The 22992-nt window shown below is 35.6% G+C and overlaps 1 protein-coding gene across 6 annotated transcripts in view; it reads left to right on the plus strand.

The window, feature by feature from the left end:
- Positions 1-22992, plus strand: part of SPAG16 (sperm associated antigen 16) — a 1454415-nt gene that overhangs the window by 1430330 nt on the left and 1093 nt on the right. The window lies entirely within an intron of this gene.

Raw genomic sequence — 22992 nt, forward strand, 5'->3', positions numbered from 1 at the left:
TGCAGTATGTAACCTTGGCAGATTGGCTTCTTTCACTTACTAATACGCATAGATGTTTCCTCCCTGGCTTTTCATGGCTTGTTAGCTCATTTCTTTTTAACACTAAACATTCCATTGTCTGGATGTACCATACTTTATTTATTCATTCACTTACTGAAGGACATTTTGGTTGCTTTCAAGTTTTGGCAATTATGAACGAAGCTTCTCTAAACATTCTTGTACAAATTTTTATGTGGACATAAGTTTTCAACTCCTTTGGGTAAATACAAAAGAACGCAATTGTGAGATAACTGGCAAGAGTATGTTTACTTTTGTAAGTAACTGCCAAACCGTCTTCCAAAGTAGATATAACATTTTGCATCCTCACCAGCAAGGAATGAATGTTCCTGTTGCTCCACATTCTCACCAGCATTTGGTGTTATCAATGTTCTGGTATATAGTGGTACCTTACTGTTGTTTTAATTTGTATTTCCCTGATGACATATGATGTTGAGCCTCTTTTCATATGCTTATGCACCATCTGTATATCTTCTTTGGTAAGGTTAAGGTATTTGACTCACTTTGAAATTTTTTTTTTATAAATTTTATTTTAGGTTCAAGGGTACGTGGGTAGATTTGTGACATAGGCAAACTGCATGTGACAGGGGTTTGGTGTACAAATTATTTCATCTCTCAGGTAATAAGCATAGTACCTGACAGGTATTTTTTTCTGATCCTCTCCTTCCTCCCACCCTTCACCCTCAAGTATGCCCTGGTGTCTATTGTTTCCCTTTTTGTGTCCTTGTATTCATCATTTAACTCCCACTTATAAGTGAGAACTTGCAGTATGTGGTTTTCTGTTCCTATATTAGTTGGCTTAAGATAAGGGCCTCCAGCTCCATCCATGTTGCTACAAAGGACATGATCTCATTATTTATTATGGCTGCATAGTATTCCTTGGTGTTTATGTAGCAAATTTTCTTTATCCAGTCTTCAATTGATGGGACTTATGTTGATTCTATGTCTTTACTGTTGTGAATAGTGCTACAATGAACATATGCATGCATGTGGTGTCTTTATAGTAGAGTGATTTATACTCTTTTGGGTATATACCCAATGGGATTGCTGGGATGAATAGTAATTTTGCTTCAACTTCTTTGAGGAATCATCACACTGCTTTCCACAATGTTGGCCCATTTTATAATTGGGTTGTTTGTTTTCTTATTCTTGAGTTTTAAGAGTTATTTGTATAGTTTGGATAATAGTCCTTAATCAGGTATGTCTTTTGCAAATATTTTTGTACCAGGCTGTGGCTTGGCGTTTTATTCATTATTTTAATAAAGTTCTCCTGTTTTTTTTTTAATGCGCTATCATACTTATTATCTTCATTTATCACTCACTATTTTGCTTTACAGTTGGTAAAAGGATTACCTATACATATTGTATATATACCTAGTTTTAGAATGCTTTGTATTTCTATAATAACTCAAAATTTATAAGAAATTAGATAGTAATAATGGTGATCTTATGTGACTGATATTTTTAAAATGTTTTAGTTATTATTTTCCAAACATACATAAAAGTAAAAAAAAAATAGCATAATAGGCCCCATTTATCCACTACCCAGGGTTGACAACTATTAATATTTTATCCATTTTGTTTCATTGATCCCTTCTTCTTACATGTTCATGTGTTTTATTCTCAAGATTCTGAATTTCCAAAGAAGAATATATTTTTAAATGTAAATATTGTCAACAGCAAAGTAGTGTGGTTTCTCAAAATGATTCCACAAAATAAATTTGATCTATGTGGTCGTTTATGTTTTTATATATTATTTTTAAAATGATTTATTTAGAAATAATTGAAATAAATTCTTTCATATTCGGAACTTTTTATAGATTCACATTAAGAACTTTAGAACATGTGCAAAGTTGCCACTGCAACCCAAAATGTTTATCTTTGATAAATAGCCCTTAGAAAAGCACTTTTCTTTAGCTTTTCTTAAAATACTGGGATTATTAAGAAAGTCTTAGAAAAATTATAACATGTGTTTCTCATTTTAGAGATTATAATAATTTTATTTTGTTTAACTTAATAAGGAAAAACCCAAGCAACTTGCTGAAATTGTTTCTTTTGTCGAGATACTCTAGTAAATGAATGCCACTGAGATACTAACAATCATTCTATCTAGTTAATGCAAAAAAAGCCTTGAATTTATATAATTTTTTATTTTCTAATGCAGATCACTTATTACATAGGTGTTCAAATGTTTTCTGTTTCTTTGCAACTATAATTCCCACTTTACCCCTACCTTCCCTGAAGTTTATCCTTCGGAGTTTTTGTGTTTACTAGCCCCACTGTAAATCAAAGGATCCCAAATGAGCTGATTTCTTGATAAAACTAGACGCCGTTTATTTGCATAAGAGTCTTTTAGGAGGCATAAGGTGGATTGCCAAATGGGAAGACAATAGAAGGTAAAGCACTGTTTTCGTGGCCTACAATGTGGCTTATTATTTGTTTCTTTGTTTCCTTCTCTAATGCAAAAATGGGCTCTGAACTGCACATCTGGAATGACTATCTGAAGCAGATTTTTTTTAAATGCTTAGTGATATTCCTCCTAAAATGACAGCATCTTGTTCTTCATTTGGGTAATTCTCCTTGTCAACTTTCTTTTTTTTTTTTTTTTTTTTTTTTTTTTAATTTTTTATTGGATTATAGGTTTTGGGGTACATGAGCAGAGCATGCAAGACAGTTGCGTAGGTACACACATGGCAGTATGCTTTGCTTTTCTTCTCCCCTTCACCCACATTTGGCATTTCTCCCCAGGCTATCCCTCCCCACCTCCCCCTCCCAATGGCCCTCCCCTTTTCCCCCCAATAGACCCCAGTGTTTAGTACTCCCCTTTCTGTGTCCATGTGTTCTCATTTTTCATCACCCACCTATGAGTGAGAATATGCGGTGTTTCATTTTCTGTTCTTGTGTCAGTTTGCTGAGGATGATGTTCTCCAGATTCATCCATGTCCCTACAAACGACACGAACTCATCATTTCTGATTGCTGCATAATATTCCATGGTGTATATGTGCCACATTTTTCCAATCCAGTCTATTATCAATGGGCATTTGGGTTGATTCCAGGTCTTTGCTATTGTAAACAGTGCTGCAATGAACATTCGTGTACATGTGTCCTTATAGTAGAACGATTTATAGTCTTTTGGATACATACCCAGTAATGGGATTGCTGGGTCAAATGGTATTTCTATTTCTAAGGCCTTGAGGAATCGCCACACTGTCTTCCACAATGGTTGAACTAATTTACACTCCCACCAACAGTGTAAAAGTGTTCCTTTTTCTCCACATCCTCTCCAGCATCTGTTGTCTCCAGATTTTTTAATGATCGCCATTCTAACTGGCGTGAGATGGTATCTCAATGTGGTTTTGATTTGCATCTCTCTGATGACCAGTGACGATGAGCATTTTTTCATATGATTGTTGGCCTCATATATGTCTTCTTTCGTAAAGTATCTGTTCATATCCTTTGCCCACTTTTGAATGGGCTTGTTTGTTTTTTTCCTGTAAATCTGCTTGAGTTGTTTGTAAATTCTGGATATCAGCCCTTTGTCAGATGGGTAGACTGCGAAAATTTTTTCCCATTCTGTTGGTTGCCGATCCACTCTAGTGACTGTTTCTTTTGCCGTGCAGAAGCTGTGGAGTTTCATTAGGTCCCATTTGTCTATTTTGGCTTTTGTTGCCAATGCTCTTGGTGTTTTGTTCATGAAGTCCTTGCCTACTCCTATGTCCTGGATAGTTTTGCCTAGATTTCCTTCTAGGGTTTTTATGGTGCCAGGTCTTATGTTTAAGTCTTTAATCCATCTGGAGTTAATTTTAGTGTAAGGTGTCAGAAAGGGGTCCAGTTTCTGCTTTCTGCACATGGCTAGCCAGTTTTCCCAACACCTTTTGTTAAATAGGGAATCCTTTCCCCATTGCTTGTTTTTGTCAGGTTTATCAAAGATTGTATAGTTGTATGTATGTTGTGTTGCCTCCAGTGCCTCTGTTTTGTTCCATTGGTCTATATCTCTGTTTTGCTACCAGTACCATGCTGTTTTGATTACTGTAGCCTTGTAGTATAGTTTGAAATTTGGTAGTGTGATGCCCCCCGCTGTGTTCTTTTTGCTTAGAATTGACTTGGCTATGCGGGCTCTCTTTTGGTTCCATATGAAGTTCATGGTGGTTTTTTCCAGTTCTGTGAAGAAAGTCAATGGTAGCTTGATGGGGATAGCGTTGATTCTGTAAATTACTTTGGGCAGTATAGCCATTTTCACGATATTAATTCTTCCTAACCATGAACATGGAATGTTTCTCCATCTGTTTGTGTCCTCTCTGATTTCGTTGAGCAGTGGTTTGTAGTTCTCCTTGAAGAGGTCCCTTACGTTCCTTGTGAGTTGTATTCCAAGGTATTTTATTCTTTTTGTAGCAATTGCAAATGGCAGTTCGCTCTTGATTTGGCTTTCTTTAAGTCTGTTATTGGTGTAGACGAATGCTTGTGATTTTTGCACATTGATTTTATATCCTGAGACTTTGCTGAAGTTGTTTATCAGTTTCAGGAGTTTTTGGGCTGAGGCGATGGGGTCTTGTAGGTATACTATCATGTCGTCTGCAAATAGAGACAATTTGGCTTCCACCTTTCCTATTTGAATACCCTTTATTTCTTTTTCTTGCCTGATTGCTCTGGCTAGAACTTCCAGAACTATATTGAATAGGAGTGGTGAGAGAGGGCATCCTTGTCTAGTGCCAGATTTCAAAGGGAATGCTTCCAGTTTTTGCCCATTCAGTATGATATTGGCTGTTGGTTTGTCATAAATAGCTTTTATTACTTTGAGATACGTTCCATCAATACCGAGTTTATTGAGGGTTTTTAGCATAAAGGGCTGTTGAATTTTGTCAAATGCCTTCTCTGCGTCAATTGAGATAATCATGTGGTTTTTGTTTTTGGTTCTGTTTATGTGGTGAATTACGTTGATAGACTTGCGTATGTTGAACCAGCCTTGCATCCCTGGGATGAATCCTACTTGATCATGATGAATAAGTTTTTTGATTTGCTGTTGCAATCGGCTTGCCAATATTTTATTGAAGATTTTTGCATCTATGTTCATCATGGATATTGGCCTGAAGTTTTCTTTTCTCGTTGGGTCTCTGCCGGGTTTTGGTATCAGGATGATGTTGGTCTCGTAAAATGATTTGGGAAGGATTCCCTCTTTTTGGATTGTTTGAAATAGTTTTAGAAGGAATGGTACCAGCTCCTCCTTGTGTGTCTGGTAGAATTCGGCTGTGAACCCGTCTGGACCTGGGCTTTTTTTGTGTGGTAGGCTCTTAATTGCTGCCTCAACTTCAGACCTTGTTATTGGTCTATTCATAGTTTCAGCTTCCTCCTGGTTTAGGCTTGGGAGGACACAGGAGTCCAGGAATTTATCCATTTCTTCCAGGTTTACTAGTTTATGTGCATAGAGTTGTTTGTAATATTCTCTGATGATGGTTTGAATTTCTGTGGAATCTGTGGTGATTTCCCCTTTATCATTTTTTATTGCATCTATTTGGTTGTTCTCTCTTTTATTTTTAATCAATCTGGCTAGTGGTCTGTCTATTTTGTTGATCTTTTCAAAAAACCAGCTCTTGGATTTATTGATTTTTTGAAGGGTTTTTCGTGTCTCAATCTCCTTCAGCTCAGCTCTGATCTTAGTAATTTCTTGTCTTCTGCTGGGTTTTGAGTTTTTTTGATCTTGCTCCTCTAGCTCTTTCAATTTTGATGATAGGGTGTCAATTTTGGATCTCTCCATTCTCCTCATATGGGCACTTATTGCTATATACTTTCCTCTAGAGACTGCTTTAAATGTGTCCCAGAGGTTCTGGCACGTTGTGTCTTCGTTCTCATTGGTTTAGAAGAACTTCTTTATTTCTGCCTTCATTTCGTTGTTTACCCAGTCAACATTCAAGAGCCAGTTGTTCAGTTTCCATGAAGCTGTGCGGTTCTGGGTCGGTTTCTGAATTCTGAGTTCTAACTTGATTGCACTATGGTCTGAGAGGCTGTTTGTTATGATTTCAGTTGTTTTGCATTTGTTGAGCAGTGCTTTACTTCCAATTATGTGGTCAATTTTAGAGTAGGTGTGATGTGGTGCTGAGAAGAATGTGTATTCTGTGGATTTGGGGTGGAGAGTTCTGTATATGTCCACCAGGTTTGCTTGCTCCAGGTCTGAGTTCAAGCCCTGGGTATCCTTGTTAATTTTCTGTCTGGTTGATCTGTCTAGTATTGACAGTGGAGTGTTAAAGTCTCCCACTATTATTGTGTGGGAGTCTAAGTCCTTCTGTAAGTCATTAAGAACTTGCCTTATGTATCTGGGTGCTCCTGTGTTGGGTCCATATATGTTTAGGATCGTTAGCTCTTCTTGTTGTATCGATCCTTTTACCATTATGTAATGGCCTTCTTTGTCTCTTTTGATCTTTGTTGCTTTAAAGTCTATTTTATCAGAGATGAGAATTGCAACTCCTGCTTTTTTTTGCTTTCCATTAGCTTGGTAAATCTTCCTCCATCCCTTTATTTTGAGCCTTTGTGTATCCTTGCATGTGAGATGGGTTTCCTGGATACAGCACACTGATGGGTTTTGGATTTTTATCCAATTTGCCAGTCTGTGTCTTTTGATTGGTGCATTTAGTCCATTTACATTTAGGGTTAATATTGTTATGTGTGAATTTGATACTGCCATTTTGATGCTAAGTGGCTGTTTTGCCTGTTAGTTGTTGTAGATTCTTCCTTATGTTGAAGCTCTTTAGCATTCAGTGTGATTTTGGAATGGCTGGTACTGATTGATCCTTTCTATGTGTAGTGCCTCTTTTAGGAACTCTTGTAAAGCAGGCCTGGTGGTGACAAAATCTCTGAGTACTTGCTTGTTCGCAAAGGATTTTATTCTTCCTTCACTTCTGAAGCTCAGTTTGGCTGGATATGAAATTCTGGGTTGAAAGTTCTTTTCTTTAAGAATGTTGAATATTGGCCCCCACTCTCTTCTGGCTTGTAGTGTTTCTGCCGAGAGATCTGCTGTGAGTCTGATGGGCTTCCCTTTGTGGGTGACCCGACCTTTCTCTCTGGCTTCCCTTAGTATTCTCTCCTTTATTTCAACCCTGTTGAATCTGACGATTATGTGCCTTGGGGTTGCTCTTCTTGCGGAATATCTTTGTGGTGTTCTCTGTATTTCCTGCAATTGAGTGTTGGCTTGTCTTGCTAGGTGGGGGAAATTTTCCTGGATGATGTCCTGAAGAGTATTTTCCAGCTTGGATTCATTCTCTTCGTCCTCTTCTGGTACACCTATCAAACGTAGGTTAGGTCTTTTCACATAGTCCCACATTTCTTGGAGACTTTGTTCATTCCTTTTTGCGCTTTTTTCTCTGATCTTGGTTTCTCGTTTTATTTCATTGAGTTGGTCTTCGACTTCAGATATTCTTTCTTCTGCTTGGTCAATTCGGCTATTGAAACTTGCGTTTGCTTTGCGAAGTTCTCGTATTGTGTTTTTCAGCTCCTTTAATTCATTCATATTCCTCTCTAAGGTATCCATTCTTGTTATCATTTCCTCGAATCTTTTTTCAAATCTTTTTTCAAGGTTCTTAGTTTCTTTGCATTGATTTAATACATGATCTTTTAGCTCACAAAAGTTTCTCATTATCCATCTTCTGAAGTCTAATTCCGTCATTTCATCACAGTCATTCTCCGTCCAGCTTTGTTCCCTTGCTGGTGAGGAGTTTTGGTCCTTTCTAGGAGGCGATGTGTTCTGGTTTCGGGTGTTTTCCTCCTTTTTGCGCTGGTTTCTTCCCATCTTTGTGGATTTGTCCGCTGGTCGTCTGCGTAGTTGCTGACTTTTCGTTTGGGTCTCTGAGTGGACACCCAGAATGTTGATGATGAAGTATTTCTGTTGCTTGGTTTTCCTTCTACTAGTCTAGCCCCTTCGCTGTACGACTGTTGAGGTCCGCTCCAGACCCTGCTTGTCTGGGGTGCACCTCTAGTAGCCGTGGCACAGCGAGGGATGCTACCAGTTTCTTTTTCTGCTCTCTTTGTCCCAGGATGATGCCTGCCTAATGACAGTCTTTTGGATATAGAGGGGTCAAGGAGCTGCTTGTGGAGACAGTTTGTACTTTATAGGGGTTTAATTGCTGAGCTGTGCACTCTGTTGTTCATTCAGGGCTGTTAGGCTGCTATGTTTGATTCTGCTGCAACACAGCTCATTAAACAACCCTTTTTTTTTTTCTCAAATGCTCTGTGTTGAGTGGTTTGGGCTTTATTTTTGGATGTCCGATCAGGTGTCCTGCCCAGCTCGAAGGCAGACTAGCCACTGTTTGGCTGCCGAGGCTCCGCCCTGCTGTTGTGTGATTCGCGCTGTTCCTGCCGGCTCTGCTGTGGTCTCCGCCACGCCCTGCGGCGGAGTCTCTTCGTAGTGTGTTGTCTCAGCAACAGCAGGCTGCGTCAGCAGTGGGCGTGTATCTCAGTAGGGACGGGTTGCCTCGGCAACGGCTGGCTGCGTCAGCAGTGGGCGTGTATCTCAGTTGGGGCGGGTTGCCTCGGCAACGGCTGGCTGCCTCAGCAGTGGGCGTGTATATCAGTTGGGGCAGGTTGCCTCCGTAGTGGTGGACGCCCCTCCCCCACAGAGCGTCTCGGACCGTCTGCCCGGGATAGTTTGAAATCGCGGTTTTGTTCGTCCCACTGGGTATCCCAAACGATCTGTCCCTGCAATCCCCTGGGCTGGGCAACTGTGCAAGTCTCGTTCAGTCTCAAGTCCAGCCCTCTCAAGTCTCAGGCTGCCGGTTCAACAAGGCACCCGGACAAGCGCGCCCTGTGGGGATTGCTGGGTAGGGCCGGCCGCCGCCGCCCTGGCTGCCGGCTTCGCCAGGCAGACCTACTGCCTGGCGTCCCGTGTCTTTTTATACTTGGGAGTTTCCCCGTTCTGTGGGCAACAAAGATCAGTCTGGAAATGCAGCACTGACTCACCGTTTGCGGATTCAATGCGGGCTCCAATCCTGGGTTGTTCTCACAGCGCCATCTTGACTTAAATTTCTCCTTGTCAACTTTCATTTGTTGTGGTCAGTACTTAATCCTGGCCTGGTGAATTAGTAAATCACACCCTTCCACCTGGTAGCCACATGATCCAAGCTAATCAATAAGGGAAACATTTTACCCTCTATGAGACTGCTGGGCAATAGAGGTACTCTTTCCATAAACCTTAAATTTGGTAGGCCGTGAGCCTGAACCCAGACTACCAAATGGATAGATTCTTCCTCAGTATGGATTTATACTGTTGGAATCAGAATATAGAGACAATGAGAGAAGGCACCCTAATAACATCATTCCAACTTCTTGATCCAGCCATTTTTAGAGTCTGTTTATTTATATTTCTGTGTGATAAACACATTTGTTAAACTTTAAAAAATGTTTCCCTTTGCCACACTAAGTTGACTTTTCTTCACTTGCAACCAAAAATACCCTAATATTCCATTTATTCAGACAAGTCAAACTCCATATTTTCTAATAATTGCACTGCCAACATTGCCATTTTTATGCCTCCTGTACATAGCTAAATCATGCGTGCCTCATTACTTTAACTCCAAGTACTCATCAGTGCCCTTAATCTCAAATTGTCCACTAGCTTTTAGCAAAACCTCATTTGATCCAAGTGGAATGCCAAATGAAGAGGTTAACAGTGAGAACGTATGATAGAGAGGGGCTGAATAAAGAATGAACTAATTACATGTTGCTTTACATTTTCTATGAGATACAAAGCCAGGTCATCAGATTATAGAATGTTAGCTGAAATTTCCATAAAGATGCCTTCGCAGAATTATAGTTAATATAAATTTATTTAGCAGTTCATGTAGCAGCCAAATTAGCTTAACTTTCTGGCATAACTATTTTTGTTTCCCCTCAGGCTGCAGGATAGAGGGAATTGTATAGATGTACTTGGTTGGCATCCTTGTTCAAACCCCAGTTCTGTTATCTTAAAGGAAGTCTTTCATGTCTCTATGATTCAATATCGTTCCCTGTAAAATGAAAATAATAATGCTGCTTTTGTATTTGATTGTAAGGATTACATAATACAACAGATGTAAAATAATTGGAAAAAAGATAATAATTGTAAGCTAGTGGTTCCATATTTTATTATCAACCACTTCAAATTGTTTAAAAGGAAACCTCCATTAGGTATTAGGTCTGTGGGTCTTAATCAGGTAATAGTGACATATTTAAAATGTAGAGGTAATTTCTCTATGATTTCAGAGAGTTTAATATTTTTTAATCATCAGATTATACTACATTTAAACTAATTAACTTAACCATTCCCAGTTCATACAAGACCTTCACATTTGATATTCCAGCCATTATTTTCCTCTTGTGAGGAGGGTATCCATCTCAATTATAATTATTTTATCACATATTTTCATCTCTTTTTTTACTGTAACTATTAATGGTGTAGTGATGCTGATTTATCACTTAGCCTCTTTCACCTAACAATGTTGCCCTGAAGTAGGAAAGAATGAAATTCTAAAATTAGGATGTAATTGTTATCAATTCACCTGAACATGAACTAACAGAATCTGACAGTGGTTTTCCCCACAGACAAACCTCCACATTCAAGAAAGGGGATTCCTTTATAATGAATTAGTTCTGACACCAATGTACATTAATAGAAAAACTTTCAAAATATTATAACTCTGACTTTTAGAGTCTTAAAATGTATTTACAGTTTGAGTAGTAAAATCTGAGCAATATTAAGGGTGGTTTTATTACTTTAAAATAAGATAAAAATGATTTTTAAATTAATTATATTATATTAAATATATAAGCCTTTGGTTCCATTGCCTATCTCTAAACAGTGGAGAAAAATATATCACAGTCTCTGATTTGCTATAAACTATGTTTTGTGATGGCTTATTGAATCCTCAGAACTGAACTGGAACTTGCATTTCTTCTGTCATCAGCAAAAGCTTTTCTGAAATGTTTGCAAAGCTCCAGATGTATGGGGTCTCTAAATAAATATTATTTCAACACTGATCACCTGTATAGGTGAAGACCAAGTTAGGAAACAGGTCTACAAGGATTTCTTAATGAAAGCAGGTCGCTGTTGATATTTTAAATAGATTCAATAATTAGTTAGAACATTTTTAGGACTTTAGGTGCATTTCACAAGTGATTTCTGTAATATTCAGAACATAGCTAATGTAGGAAGCACCTGTTCAAGATCATCATTCATGCTCTCCTAATAGGAGGGAAAATATTTTTCAGGGGAAAATATTTTTAAAACTACACACAGTAAGGCCAAAAGTTCTGTTCCTAGCAAGGTAGACTTAAATTTTCTGATTTATTCCTGTGCTATAGTTTAGGAATTTCCAGAGAATCAAAGAACTGTCTCCCTAAGAAAGACATGGATTTCACATTCAAGACAGAAAAAGATTACAGTTGGCCCCATGTAGCTGCAGATTTCACAATCACATATTCAACCAATCACAGATTGAAAATATTCAAAAAAATAATAATGGTACATCAATAAAAATATAAAAGGAGAAAGAACCAGGATGGCCGATTACTAGCAGCTCAGGATTGTAGCTCCCAGTGAAAGCACAGAGAAAGACAGGACGCCACACTTTCAGACGAATTTTTGTTGCTCACAGACCAGGAGATTCCCAGCGGAGGAGCCCCACGGGTTGCCAGCACAACTCTTGTGGCCAGCACGGTGGTTCTCGGTGCAGAGTAAACAGGACTGAGTCCCCTTCTGGTTGACGTTTGGAGCTCCAGGAAGGTAGAGTCGCCCATTCAGCTGATTGAAAAAGGGACTGAAGAGGGAAGCCAGACCAGAGATTCCTGGGCAGAAAGGCACCATGAATCTTAACACCTGTTTTAACTGGTGCAGTGGGTTACTCAGATTCCGGCGCTGGGAATCAACAAGTTTGACATCCACTCAGAGACCTAATTTGAAAGTCAGTAATTACAAAGATGACAGGTGGATAAATTTACAATGATGGGAAAGAAACCAGCATAAAAAGGCTGAGGAATACCCAAAATCAGAATGCCTCTCCCTCTACAGGGTATCACAGTTCCTCATCAACAGGGGAACAAGCCCTGATGGAGAACAAGTGCATTCCATTAACAGAATTAGGCTTCAGAAGGTGGATAATAAGAAACTTCTGTGAGTTAAAAGAATAAACAATTTAAAGAGGAATATAAGTGAATTAATTGAAATGAAGACTATAATACGAGAATGCCACAAAGTATGCACAGGTTTTAACAGTCGAATTGATCAAGCAGAAGAAAGGATATCGGAGGTCAAAGACCAACTTAATGAAATGAAACAAGAAGACAAGATTAGAGAAGAAAGTAAAAAGGAATGAGCCAAGTCTCCAAGAAATATGGGACTATGTGAAAAGACCTAATTTACGTTTGATAGGTGTATCTGAATATCATGAAGAGAATGAATCCAAGCTGGAAAATATTCTTCAGGATATTATTCAGGAAAACTTTCCTAACCTAGTAAGGCAGGACAATACTCAACTCCAGGTAATACAGAGAACACCACAAAGATATTCCTCAAATAGAGCAACCCCAAGACACATAATCATTAGATTCACCAGGGTTGAAATAAAGGAGAAAATTCTAAGGGCAGCTAGAGAGAAAGGTCTGGTTACCCATAAAGGGAAGCCTGTCAGACTCACAGCAGATCTCTCAGCAGAAACTCTACAAACTACAAGAGAATGAGGGTCAATATTCAATATCCTCAAAGAAAAGAATTTTCAACCCATATCTCATATCCAGCCAAACTAAGCTTCAAATGAAGGAAAAATAAAATTTTTCATTAACAAGCAAGCACTCAGAGATTTCGTCACCACCAGACCAGCTTTACAAGAGCTTCTGAAAGAAGCATTACACACAGAAAGAACAACCAGTATCAGTCATCCCAAAAACTCACCAAAAGGTAAAGAGTATCTCCATAATGAAGAATCTATATCAACTAATGGACAAAATAGCTGGGTGGCATTAAATGACAATATTAAACTGACAAAGATCAATATTAATCCTAAATTTAAATTGATTAAATTCCCCAATCAAAGACACAGACAGGCAAATTAAATAAAAAGTCAAAACCCATCGGTATGCTGTATCCAGATCCATCTCATAAGCAAGTACACACAAAGACTCAAAGTAAAGGACTGGAGGAAGAATCACCAATCAAATGGAGAGAGAGAAAAAAAAAACACAAAGAAAAAAACGGGAGTTGTAACTTTCGTCTCTGACAAAATAGACTTTAATAGTAACAAAGACTAAAAGAAAGAAGGACATTATATAATGGTAAAAGGATCAATGCAACAACAGGAGTCAATGATCATAAATATATATGCACCCAATATAGGAGCACCCAGATACATAAGACAAGTTCTTAATGACTTATAGAGACTTGGACTCCTGCACAATAATAGCGGGAGACTTTGACACCACATTGTTAATATTCGACGGATCAACGAGATAGAAAATTAACAGGGACATCTATGATTTGAACTCAGACTTGGAACAAGTCAACTCAGTGAATATTTATAGAATTCCTCACCTCAGGTCCACAGAACATACATTTTTCTCAGTATCACATTACACCTATTTTGAAAGTGACCACATAATTGGAAGTAAATCACTCTTCAGCATTTGCATAGCATTTCATAGACTCAAATCAAATATTGGTTGGCTGTTTGTTATTTTCTTCCCTTATTCCTTCCTGTCTCTGCTGTTAAGCACAATTATTGACATAAAAGAGGTTTTTAATACCTATTTTTAGATTGCATTCCAGCCTGGGCAATGGAGCAAGACTCCTGTTCTCTCTCCCCCTTTCTCTCTTTTTCTTTCATTAAAAAAAAATATATAAAAATATAACAACTATGTACATAGCATTTACATTATATTAGGTATTGTAAGTAATCTAGAACCAATTTAAAGTACACAGGAGGATATGCATATGTTATATGCAATACTACACCATTTTATAGAACAGACTTGAACATCCAAAGAGTTTGGTATCCATGGGTTGGGAAGGGCATGAAACCAACACCCTCATAAATAGAGAGGGGCAACTTATATCTGTTTAAAACTGTTTACGGCAAGCTTCTAAAACAGGCTTTGTGCAATAAAACTCACTTGCTTAATCGGTAATTCCATATCAAGTTCACATAATGGTAAACTGTCCTCAACTTCCAAGTGTTTTATATCCATTAAATATTATGTATTCTAAGTATGGTAAACAAATTTGTTGACTACAGCTCTAAAGCAAGATACTGAAGACTTCCCTTCCTTCTCTGTTATCATTTTTCAGACATGAAATTCTACCAAGAGAAATTTAAAATGTGTTTGTTTAATACTCTTTATTTACACTTTGACATCAACTAATCTTTGCTCACAAAAGAAAAGTTAGAATCCTTTAGCATTCATATACATAGTGAAAATACTAGAAAAGTTTTTAAATTGTCACTAGCACTTAGGAAAGTTAAATTCTCAAGTAATATTTTTTTCTGAAATGCATTGATCAGCCGTAAGGTACAAAGTAAACTAAATCACATTTCACATCTCTTTCAGTGGTATTTCTGAATTTCTGAGTAATGACCCTGGTTGAGCCATTAATGCAAATCCTCAAAACTTAAGTAGTTTCTTGATACTTTTTATTTTGAGGCATCTTTTAAAGAAACAACAGATGCCTCTCCACATGCATTCAAAAAATCAATAAAATTAATCAATAGCACTCTCCACAGGTAATAAATGCTCAGAAGCATTTCTGCCTATCTATATTGATTTAGAGAATTGCTCCAAATCAGTTCTGATGTGTATAAAAATCATTTCCTTATTGATCAAAGTTTCTCTTCCCTCTCTGATATGTTATTTCGTATATGGCACACAATTATTTTTGTCTCTATTCTCGTATATTTGTAATAAACAAACTTCTTATGATCTGTGTATGTGACTTATTTGAATAATATGTAAAAGGGATATTTTTGTTTCTTTGGGGAAACCTACTGCTCAAAATTTAATCAAAGAATGAATAATCATGAGAAATTACTGAAGTTGTTTTAATGAGAAATGTAATGATGTATTTCATTCACATTTTTATTATTGATAATAAGCTTAAAGGTTTGAGTTTGCATCTATTTCTTATAACAAAGCTTCATTCATGCAGACACATGCCTCTAATCTAGAATGACACTATTACTGATTACATAAACAATAGAAAAGTACATAATTTTAGCCAATTGCTGACTCATAATATTGCTGGAAAAGTATATTGGTGAAAAATGTAACATGTTCTAAACTATAAGTGAATTTTGTAACCTTTTTGCTAGTGTATGTGTTCAGAGTTCAGATGTAGAGCATTAAGAAAAATAGATATTCTGAATTTTCTAAACAAAGAAATTTTAAGTTTTGATACATTTCATAATTCTCATTAAAAATGACTGTATTTATTTAACCCAACCAATTTATATATCCACAGTTACCTTAACTAACAGCACCTGATAACTGATGACTTACTCAGGAAATTTTATTTGATTAATTAAAGAGTCCCCCAAGGAAACGCAACTCTTAACTCCTGATACATTAACTTTGTTGTGAATTATTCCTCTAACAAAAAATCAAATATTTCTGTCAACATGATTTAATAAATTTCATAACATAGGGTGTTCCATTATAAAATGACGTAATTTAGCCAGCTAATATACCATCACAGTAAGTGTTCCTAAACAAGTATCTTCTTCGAACTTGGATTTATTCAAAAGTTTCATGCCTCTCTGTGATTTTTACTTGGAATTTCAGGGAATAGGAATTTTCATAATGACAACTGAGGTCCAATAACCCTCTCTACCTTAGATAATTTTACTTTACCAATCTATCCAATTAATTTTGTCTTTTCATAATTCTTAAGTTGGAATCTTTCAGCAAAACAAGAACTGTTTCTCTTTTCAGAAATAATTAGTATAAAGAATTGAATAAAATATGTTCACTGTATTCAAAATATTATTGGAGTAAGACTAAGGAGATGTTTGTCAGTTTGGAAAGCATAAGCATTGGAAAGAAAATATAATCTGGTTTGTTTCCCCTACATCAAAAATGACATGACAATTTTTTAATAACATCTTAATATAAAATGCTACTTAAAGATGTGGAAGTGTTTTTTTCTGCCCACTAAAGCACTGGGTACATTGGATGGTCTCCTGAAACTCTAAAAGAATAAGGCAGACTGCCTAAATTTCTCACTTATTCTCAGGAAACTAATTGTACAATCAGATTCTTGGAATGAATATATGCCACTAAGGTGAACATGAATATAAAAGTTTTGAAATATTTCTTTTATTTATGTACAAATTAATTTAAATGTATCCCTAGAGATAAGCATAGAAAACTGGAAACTGGAGTGGCACCCTTAAGAGATGCTTTGATAGATCCATCTCTCAGTCATGTTGCATCTTAGTAAGGGCAGCTTAATCAACGTGGAAGAGATGACATGGAGCCAAAAAAAAAAAAAAAAAAAAAAAAAAACTTCATCCAAGCATATTATAAAGGATAAGAGCATGAGCCTTGTAGTCATACAGACCTCAAATCTGCATTCTACCACTTATAAGCTGTGTGGCCTTGGAGAAGCTGCTTTTCTCTCTAACCCTCATTTCCCTCCTCTGTAAAGCAAGGTATATGCCAGTATTTTCTAATAGAAATATAATGTGATATAGTATGTACTATGATAATATGTTGATAATTTTAAATTTTCTAGTAGTTACATTTTTAAAGAACAGGCAAACTTGATATGTTTATATATTTTTGTTTATATTTGAATATATATAATAATTAATTATATACACATAAAATATGTTAAAATCTATAAAATATATCAAAGAGTATAATACCAACATGTAATCAATTTAAAAATTATTAATAGTCTATTTTATATTCTTTCTTCATTTGAAACGTGGCGAACATTTCATAATTATGGCACATTCCAAATTGTACTAACCACATTTCACATGCTCAACAGCTACAAGTGCGTCATGGCTGCTATAATGCATAGTACTGGGTACATTGGATGGTCTCCTGAAACTCTAAAAGAATAAGGCAGCCTTCCTAGGTTTCTCACTTATTCCCATGAAACTAGTTGTACAATCTACTGAATCTTGGAATCAACAGATGCCACTAGAGTGACCATGAATATAAAATTTTTGAAATATTTTTTACTTACATACAAATTAATTTAAATGTATTCCTAGAGATGAGCATAGATTCAAACTAGAAACTGGAGTAGCACATTCAAGAGTTGCTTTGATAGATCCATCTCTCAGTTGTGTGGCATTTTAGTAAGGGCAGCTTACCTACCCCATAGGATTATTGAAGGATAAAATGAGATAATGCAGGTAAAGGACTTAGAACAGTGCTTGGCAAATAACAAGCACTAAAAATGGTTGTGTGAATGCTACTCCTATTACCCACTGAAATTGACTATAATAGCCTCTTTGCTATGCTGGGGGAATGCAAAAATATATGGCATGGCCCCTGTTCCTGAGTAATTACAAAGTTAAGAATGTAAGACAAATACATAGTTAACTAGAATTTGTGACATCTTATCACATGAATGGTATGAATGAAATAAAGTAAGTGCTCAGAAAAGGCAGATCTTCTACCATGGATCCCTTGTACCAACTTGGTGAAGAAAATCATTTTGAACTAAGATTTAATAAATACGTTGACTTTTGTTTGGAGGTAATAGTTGGGGACCATGGATACAGCTAGGAAAAATATTCAACTATAGGGAATTACAGAAGCAACAATCCAAAGGTAGGGAAGTGAAAAATATATTCAAGAATGATGGTAAATTCTTTGATGAAGAGCACAGGGTTTACGTAAGAGTGTACTTGAGTTAGCAAATTCAGATTTGTATCATAGTTTAGAGACCTTAAAAGCCATGCTAAAATATTTGGACATTATTTAATGTCTGAAAGAAATAGTAAAGAAACAAAAAAAAAACGGCACTGATTTAGGAGCCAAAGATCTAATTTCAGCCAGATCTGCACTGCCACAAGTGCAGTTTCCCACCTTGGCCAAGTCACTTCAGTTGAGCTGTTTTATTTGTAACATAAGATGGTTGGATCTAAAACAAAACAAACCTGAAAATGTCAGAGATGGAAAGGGCCTCTTTGTTGCTGCTGCTGCTTTCATTGTTCTGTTTATATCTATGGCATTTTAAGATGACAGTAACATTACTGAATAAATGACTCAGGAATTAATACATGTAGATTTAAATGAGAAAGAAAATATAATTTTGAGAATTATTTCAGTGTTCCTAGTATCTCAAAATAAGGATCTTAACATTGTGGACATAACAGTTGGAAATATTAATAAATGGCTTTGCTGGATTATAAAAAAATGGTTTAAAAAAGAATGGCTAGGACTTGGATTGAAGGTGAAGAGGGAGGCAAAGTGAGAAATAAATTTTATTACAGTTTGGAGTCTATAAAACAAAGATAATTAGTGTTCCTAACAGAAATGGGAGAACCAGGGTAATAATTTGTCTAGAGACATGAGAAGGGATGTAAAATGAGTGTTTTCAGTTATTGGGTATAATTTTTAGTACATATAATATATGCATTATAATGTATGTATTTAGGGATTCATGGATATATATAAATAGTGACTTTTGCAAGAACATGAGTGTTTTAGTTTCAGAATTTCACAAAGTAGTAGAATCAACATTAAATAAAATAATCATGAGATTAACATGAGCATTAAATTTAACAGCTTATACAACTACGGAGTTCAGTGATATTCATAAAGAAGCTCCAAAGTGTGACACTCATCTGAGTCTTTTTTACTTATTTATTATTATTATTATTATTTTACAGACAGGGACTTGCTCTACCACCCAGAATAGAGTGTAGTGGTGGTAATAGCTCACTGCAGCCTTGAACTCCTGGGCTCAAGCAATGCTTCTGCCTCAGCCTCCAGAGTAGCTAGGACCACAGATGCATATCACCATGTCTGGCTAATTTTCTTTCAAATTTTTTTGTAGAGATGGATTCTCACTATGTTGCCCGAGGTGGTCTCAAATTTTTGGCCTCAAGTGATTCTCCAGCCTTGGCCTCTCAAAGCATTGGGATTACAGGCATAAACCCAGTTGGCCCTAAATCTTAATTTATGAAAGAAATTCTAAAGCCAATAAATGAAGCAAGACTTTTTTAGTAATAAAGTGTTCAAATCAAATCCCAATTCAAGGCTGGGCAAGTTGGCTCATGTCTGTAATCCCAGCATTTTGAGAGGTCAAGGTGTTTGGATTACCTGAGTTTGGAAGTTTGAGACCAGCCTGGCCAACATGGTGAAACCCCATCTCTACTAAAAATACAAAAAATTAGCTCGGTGTGGTGGTGGGCACCTGTAATCCCAGCTATTTGGGGGGCTAAGGCAGGAGAGTCAGTTAAACCCGGGAGGCAGAGGTTGCAGTGAGCTGAGATCAAACCTGGGCAACATGAGTGAAACTGTCTCAAAAAAAAAAAAAAAAAAAAAAAAAATCCCAATTCAACCTTCTGTGAGTCTCCTTCTTGACTGTCTCAGAGAAAATATCTACATCACAGGGTTGAGTGAAAAACATGATGTAAAAAAGAAGGCTCTAGATATTCAATAAATGATGGTTACTATCAATTCATTCCAGTAAGTCTGGATGACAAAGAAATGGGCTCAAACCCTTTCTATTTAAAAATGTCATAAAGGTTTTTGTGCTCCTATCTATAACACATTATGACTCTTCATGCAACAAGCATGTATTAGGCACTGATATGTCAAGTTCCATGACTGTAAAAAATATTGCAATAATAAGCAACGTGTATCTCAACCTTAAGGAGAATTTGGCTTCATGAGAAGGAAATAAGTATTGACAGGTTTAAGATAACTTCTGGCCCTTCTAGGTGTACACTGTCAAAATCAATTTCACTTCTCACACATTTCTAAAATTAATTAAAAATTTAATAAAAATTAATGAAAACTGAAAACTTTCAAAAATTATAGCTTGAAAAACTGTTAATATTACACATTTTATTAGCATGAGAATAAGAGTTTCCAAATTATTTTAGTTTATCTAAAGTGATTTTTATACCCAGATAAAATTTTACCACTCAAGTTGTATGGATTCATTCATTCTATAAACTTCTTCAAGGGATTCTATTGTTAGTGATGCTTAAATGAGTAAGTACATTCAAATATTCAAGTTTTTATACCAAGTTCAGTTGAAACCATTATTCAATTTTACTAAAATATTAGTGAAACTATTTCTTAAAATAAATACAGCATATAAAGGAACTATGTTGTGTTAAGAAAGTTACAAATTTATTTGGAACTAAATTTGAGAGATTCTCTAATTTACAAAATTTGATTGGATCAATTAATAGCAGAGCAACGCTTTGAGGTTAGGAGAAATTTAATCCTTGTCTTCAAAGCCAAAAGGAGTTGGCAAATTCATGTAATAGTGTAAAATGGACAGCAACGTATGTTTCTCATTGAGTCCTATTGGTCAATGAAAAGGTATTGATCTATGAAACATGAAAATATTCTAAAGTCTTGGCAGATAAAGATAAGTATTGATCACATTTTTAAGACATATGAATGAGGAGTCATAATCACCCACTATTGATATATACTGAGTTATTTATATAAAAGAATATCAGTTACAAAATTAAATCAATCCTCTCCCTAGACTGTTTATTTCCTTTCCATTCTGTGAAAAGTTTGGACATTCTTATAAACTGAATGTTAACAAAAGAAAAAAAGCAATACATTTTTTATATAACAGATGTTTAAACATTTATCTGTATTTTATTTTAAAACACCTTTATGAATCAATTTTGACCATTTTTATCTTTAAACTGTTGGTAAACCATACTGCTGTTTTTAATCACAAATATAATTCATGTGATTTTTATGGAATGTGTGTATTTATAAATTTTTATAATTATTCTTGTTAAAACACTATGCTAAATAACATTTTTAATAATCTGTTCAGAAATTATGTTACAAGACAATATTTGGGTTTAATATTATAATTAAAAATGTAAAGTTAAAATAAATTATAATTTATTTTAACTTTACATTTTTAAGGAGACAGATTTACTTTAACGTGAACATTATTAGTTCAGGTTTCACATAAATTCTCATAACACTATTAAAAATTGTATTTCTGCCATATTTTTATTCCATTGACCAAGTTCTGATATAGTTAAATCTTCTATTGTCCCTAAATTTATCATTAAAACCCTGACATTCAGATGACAAGTGATTTGTAGTTTCTCATTGCCAATGACCAGGAGATTTAAAAAGATACCCATGAACTTCTCCATAAACAGTTTCTCTACAAATGCTCCACTTTGTAGAGATGCTACCAGTAATGAGACTGTGGTATTTTTGTTTTTGTTTCTGAAAGTACCTCTTCTCTCTCACACCAACTGGATACTAAAGTATTAATACAGCAATTGACCCACCTGTTAAGTAATTTTGAACATTTTCTAACTTAGAAAGAGGTTAGTACCCCATTCCCAGCAAAACTAATTTTTAAGTCACACATTATATGCCAAGTAATAATCCAATATACTTTAAATGAAGTTGAACATGCTTATAAATTTATACTCATTTTAGCTATTAGTTATGATACATACTCAGTCTTGCAATCTTCTAAAAATGAGTTCAGGTAAACCTGAAAAATCTCATAATAAATTTGCTGACTCAGATCTATCCTTGCAAAAACAAATTTTTGAAACACCTGAGGCATGGTGCTGTTGAATTAACATTAGGTTCCAATACTATCATTTTCTGTATTGTATTAAACAAACTTTGAGAAATTATCAGAGCCTTTATAAATATTTCCAATTATGATTTTTACAGATTTGAATAATGATTTGAAGCTAAATATTTTTCTTTTTCTTTATGAACTTGGTTCTGTTTGGTGTTGTCTGGTTTCACAAATAGAAAATAATATTTATCCCCCTTTAAGCTGTTGTGTAAAAACTATAAGAAAAAAGGTTATTTGATTCTTAGGAAAGTCACAAACAGCAATTGCCTATAGAGTGAGGTTGGAAGTGAAATCCATATGTAATACCTCTGTCAGCAAAGACTTACTGGAAGAGGGTTTATAATAAATATTCACATCTGCTTCTTTGGACACTCTAATCCATCCTAAGGATCTTTGCTGTGTCAGGCTTTGTTCTAGATGAAGAAGCCCAAGCCCAGTAGTTATAAAGGTTTACAAATAGGCTTTATTTATCATGGTTAGCTTTATTTTTATAACTTTTCTCTGTTTTAGAGGTATTCATGATGATTGGGGGTAAGATTTGTGATTAAATATTACACTATAGCTTTTATGGTGATATCATTCTAGAATTCTTATTATAAAATGGACCAATGCTATTTGCACAATACATCACTTACCTAAAATCTGTCAAGAAGGCATCACTGATAACAATGCTCTGCTGGTTGTGGAAAACATAATGGCTTAAAAGCCCAGGCTCTGGATTCAAAGTGCTGTGATTAAATGCTAGCTCCTTCTATACCTAGGGTGTCATCAGTTCACCTTTCTAAGCCTCTGTCTCTTCACCTACATAGAGGAGTTAATACTATTTATCATTAGACTATTATAAGGATCATATGGAATTATCCATATCAAGTACTAAATATGGTATCTATCACATTAAAAGAGTTTAATAAATTTTAAATATTATTACTGAAACAATAATATGCCTTCTAAGTATGATTAGTCCCATGGATAGTACTAATGTCATACTTATTTACACTAAGTACTGAGCTTACGCAAACACATTCTATTGCTTTTACTTACCTCCAAATCCCATGATAGTTTCTTACTAGATGTCCTTAATAAAAACATTAATTAAAATTGGATCCCTGATTTGTTTTCACTTTGAGGAAATGAGTCATTATGAAATAT

This window comes from Callithrix jacchus, chromosome 6, assembly GCF_049354715.1.
Source record: "Callithrix jacchus isolate 240 chromosome 6, calJac240_pri, whole genome shotgun sequence".
NCBI lineage: Eukaryota > Metazoa > Chordata > Mammalia > Primates > Cebidae > Callithrix > Callithrix jacchus.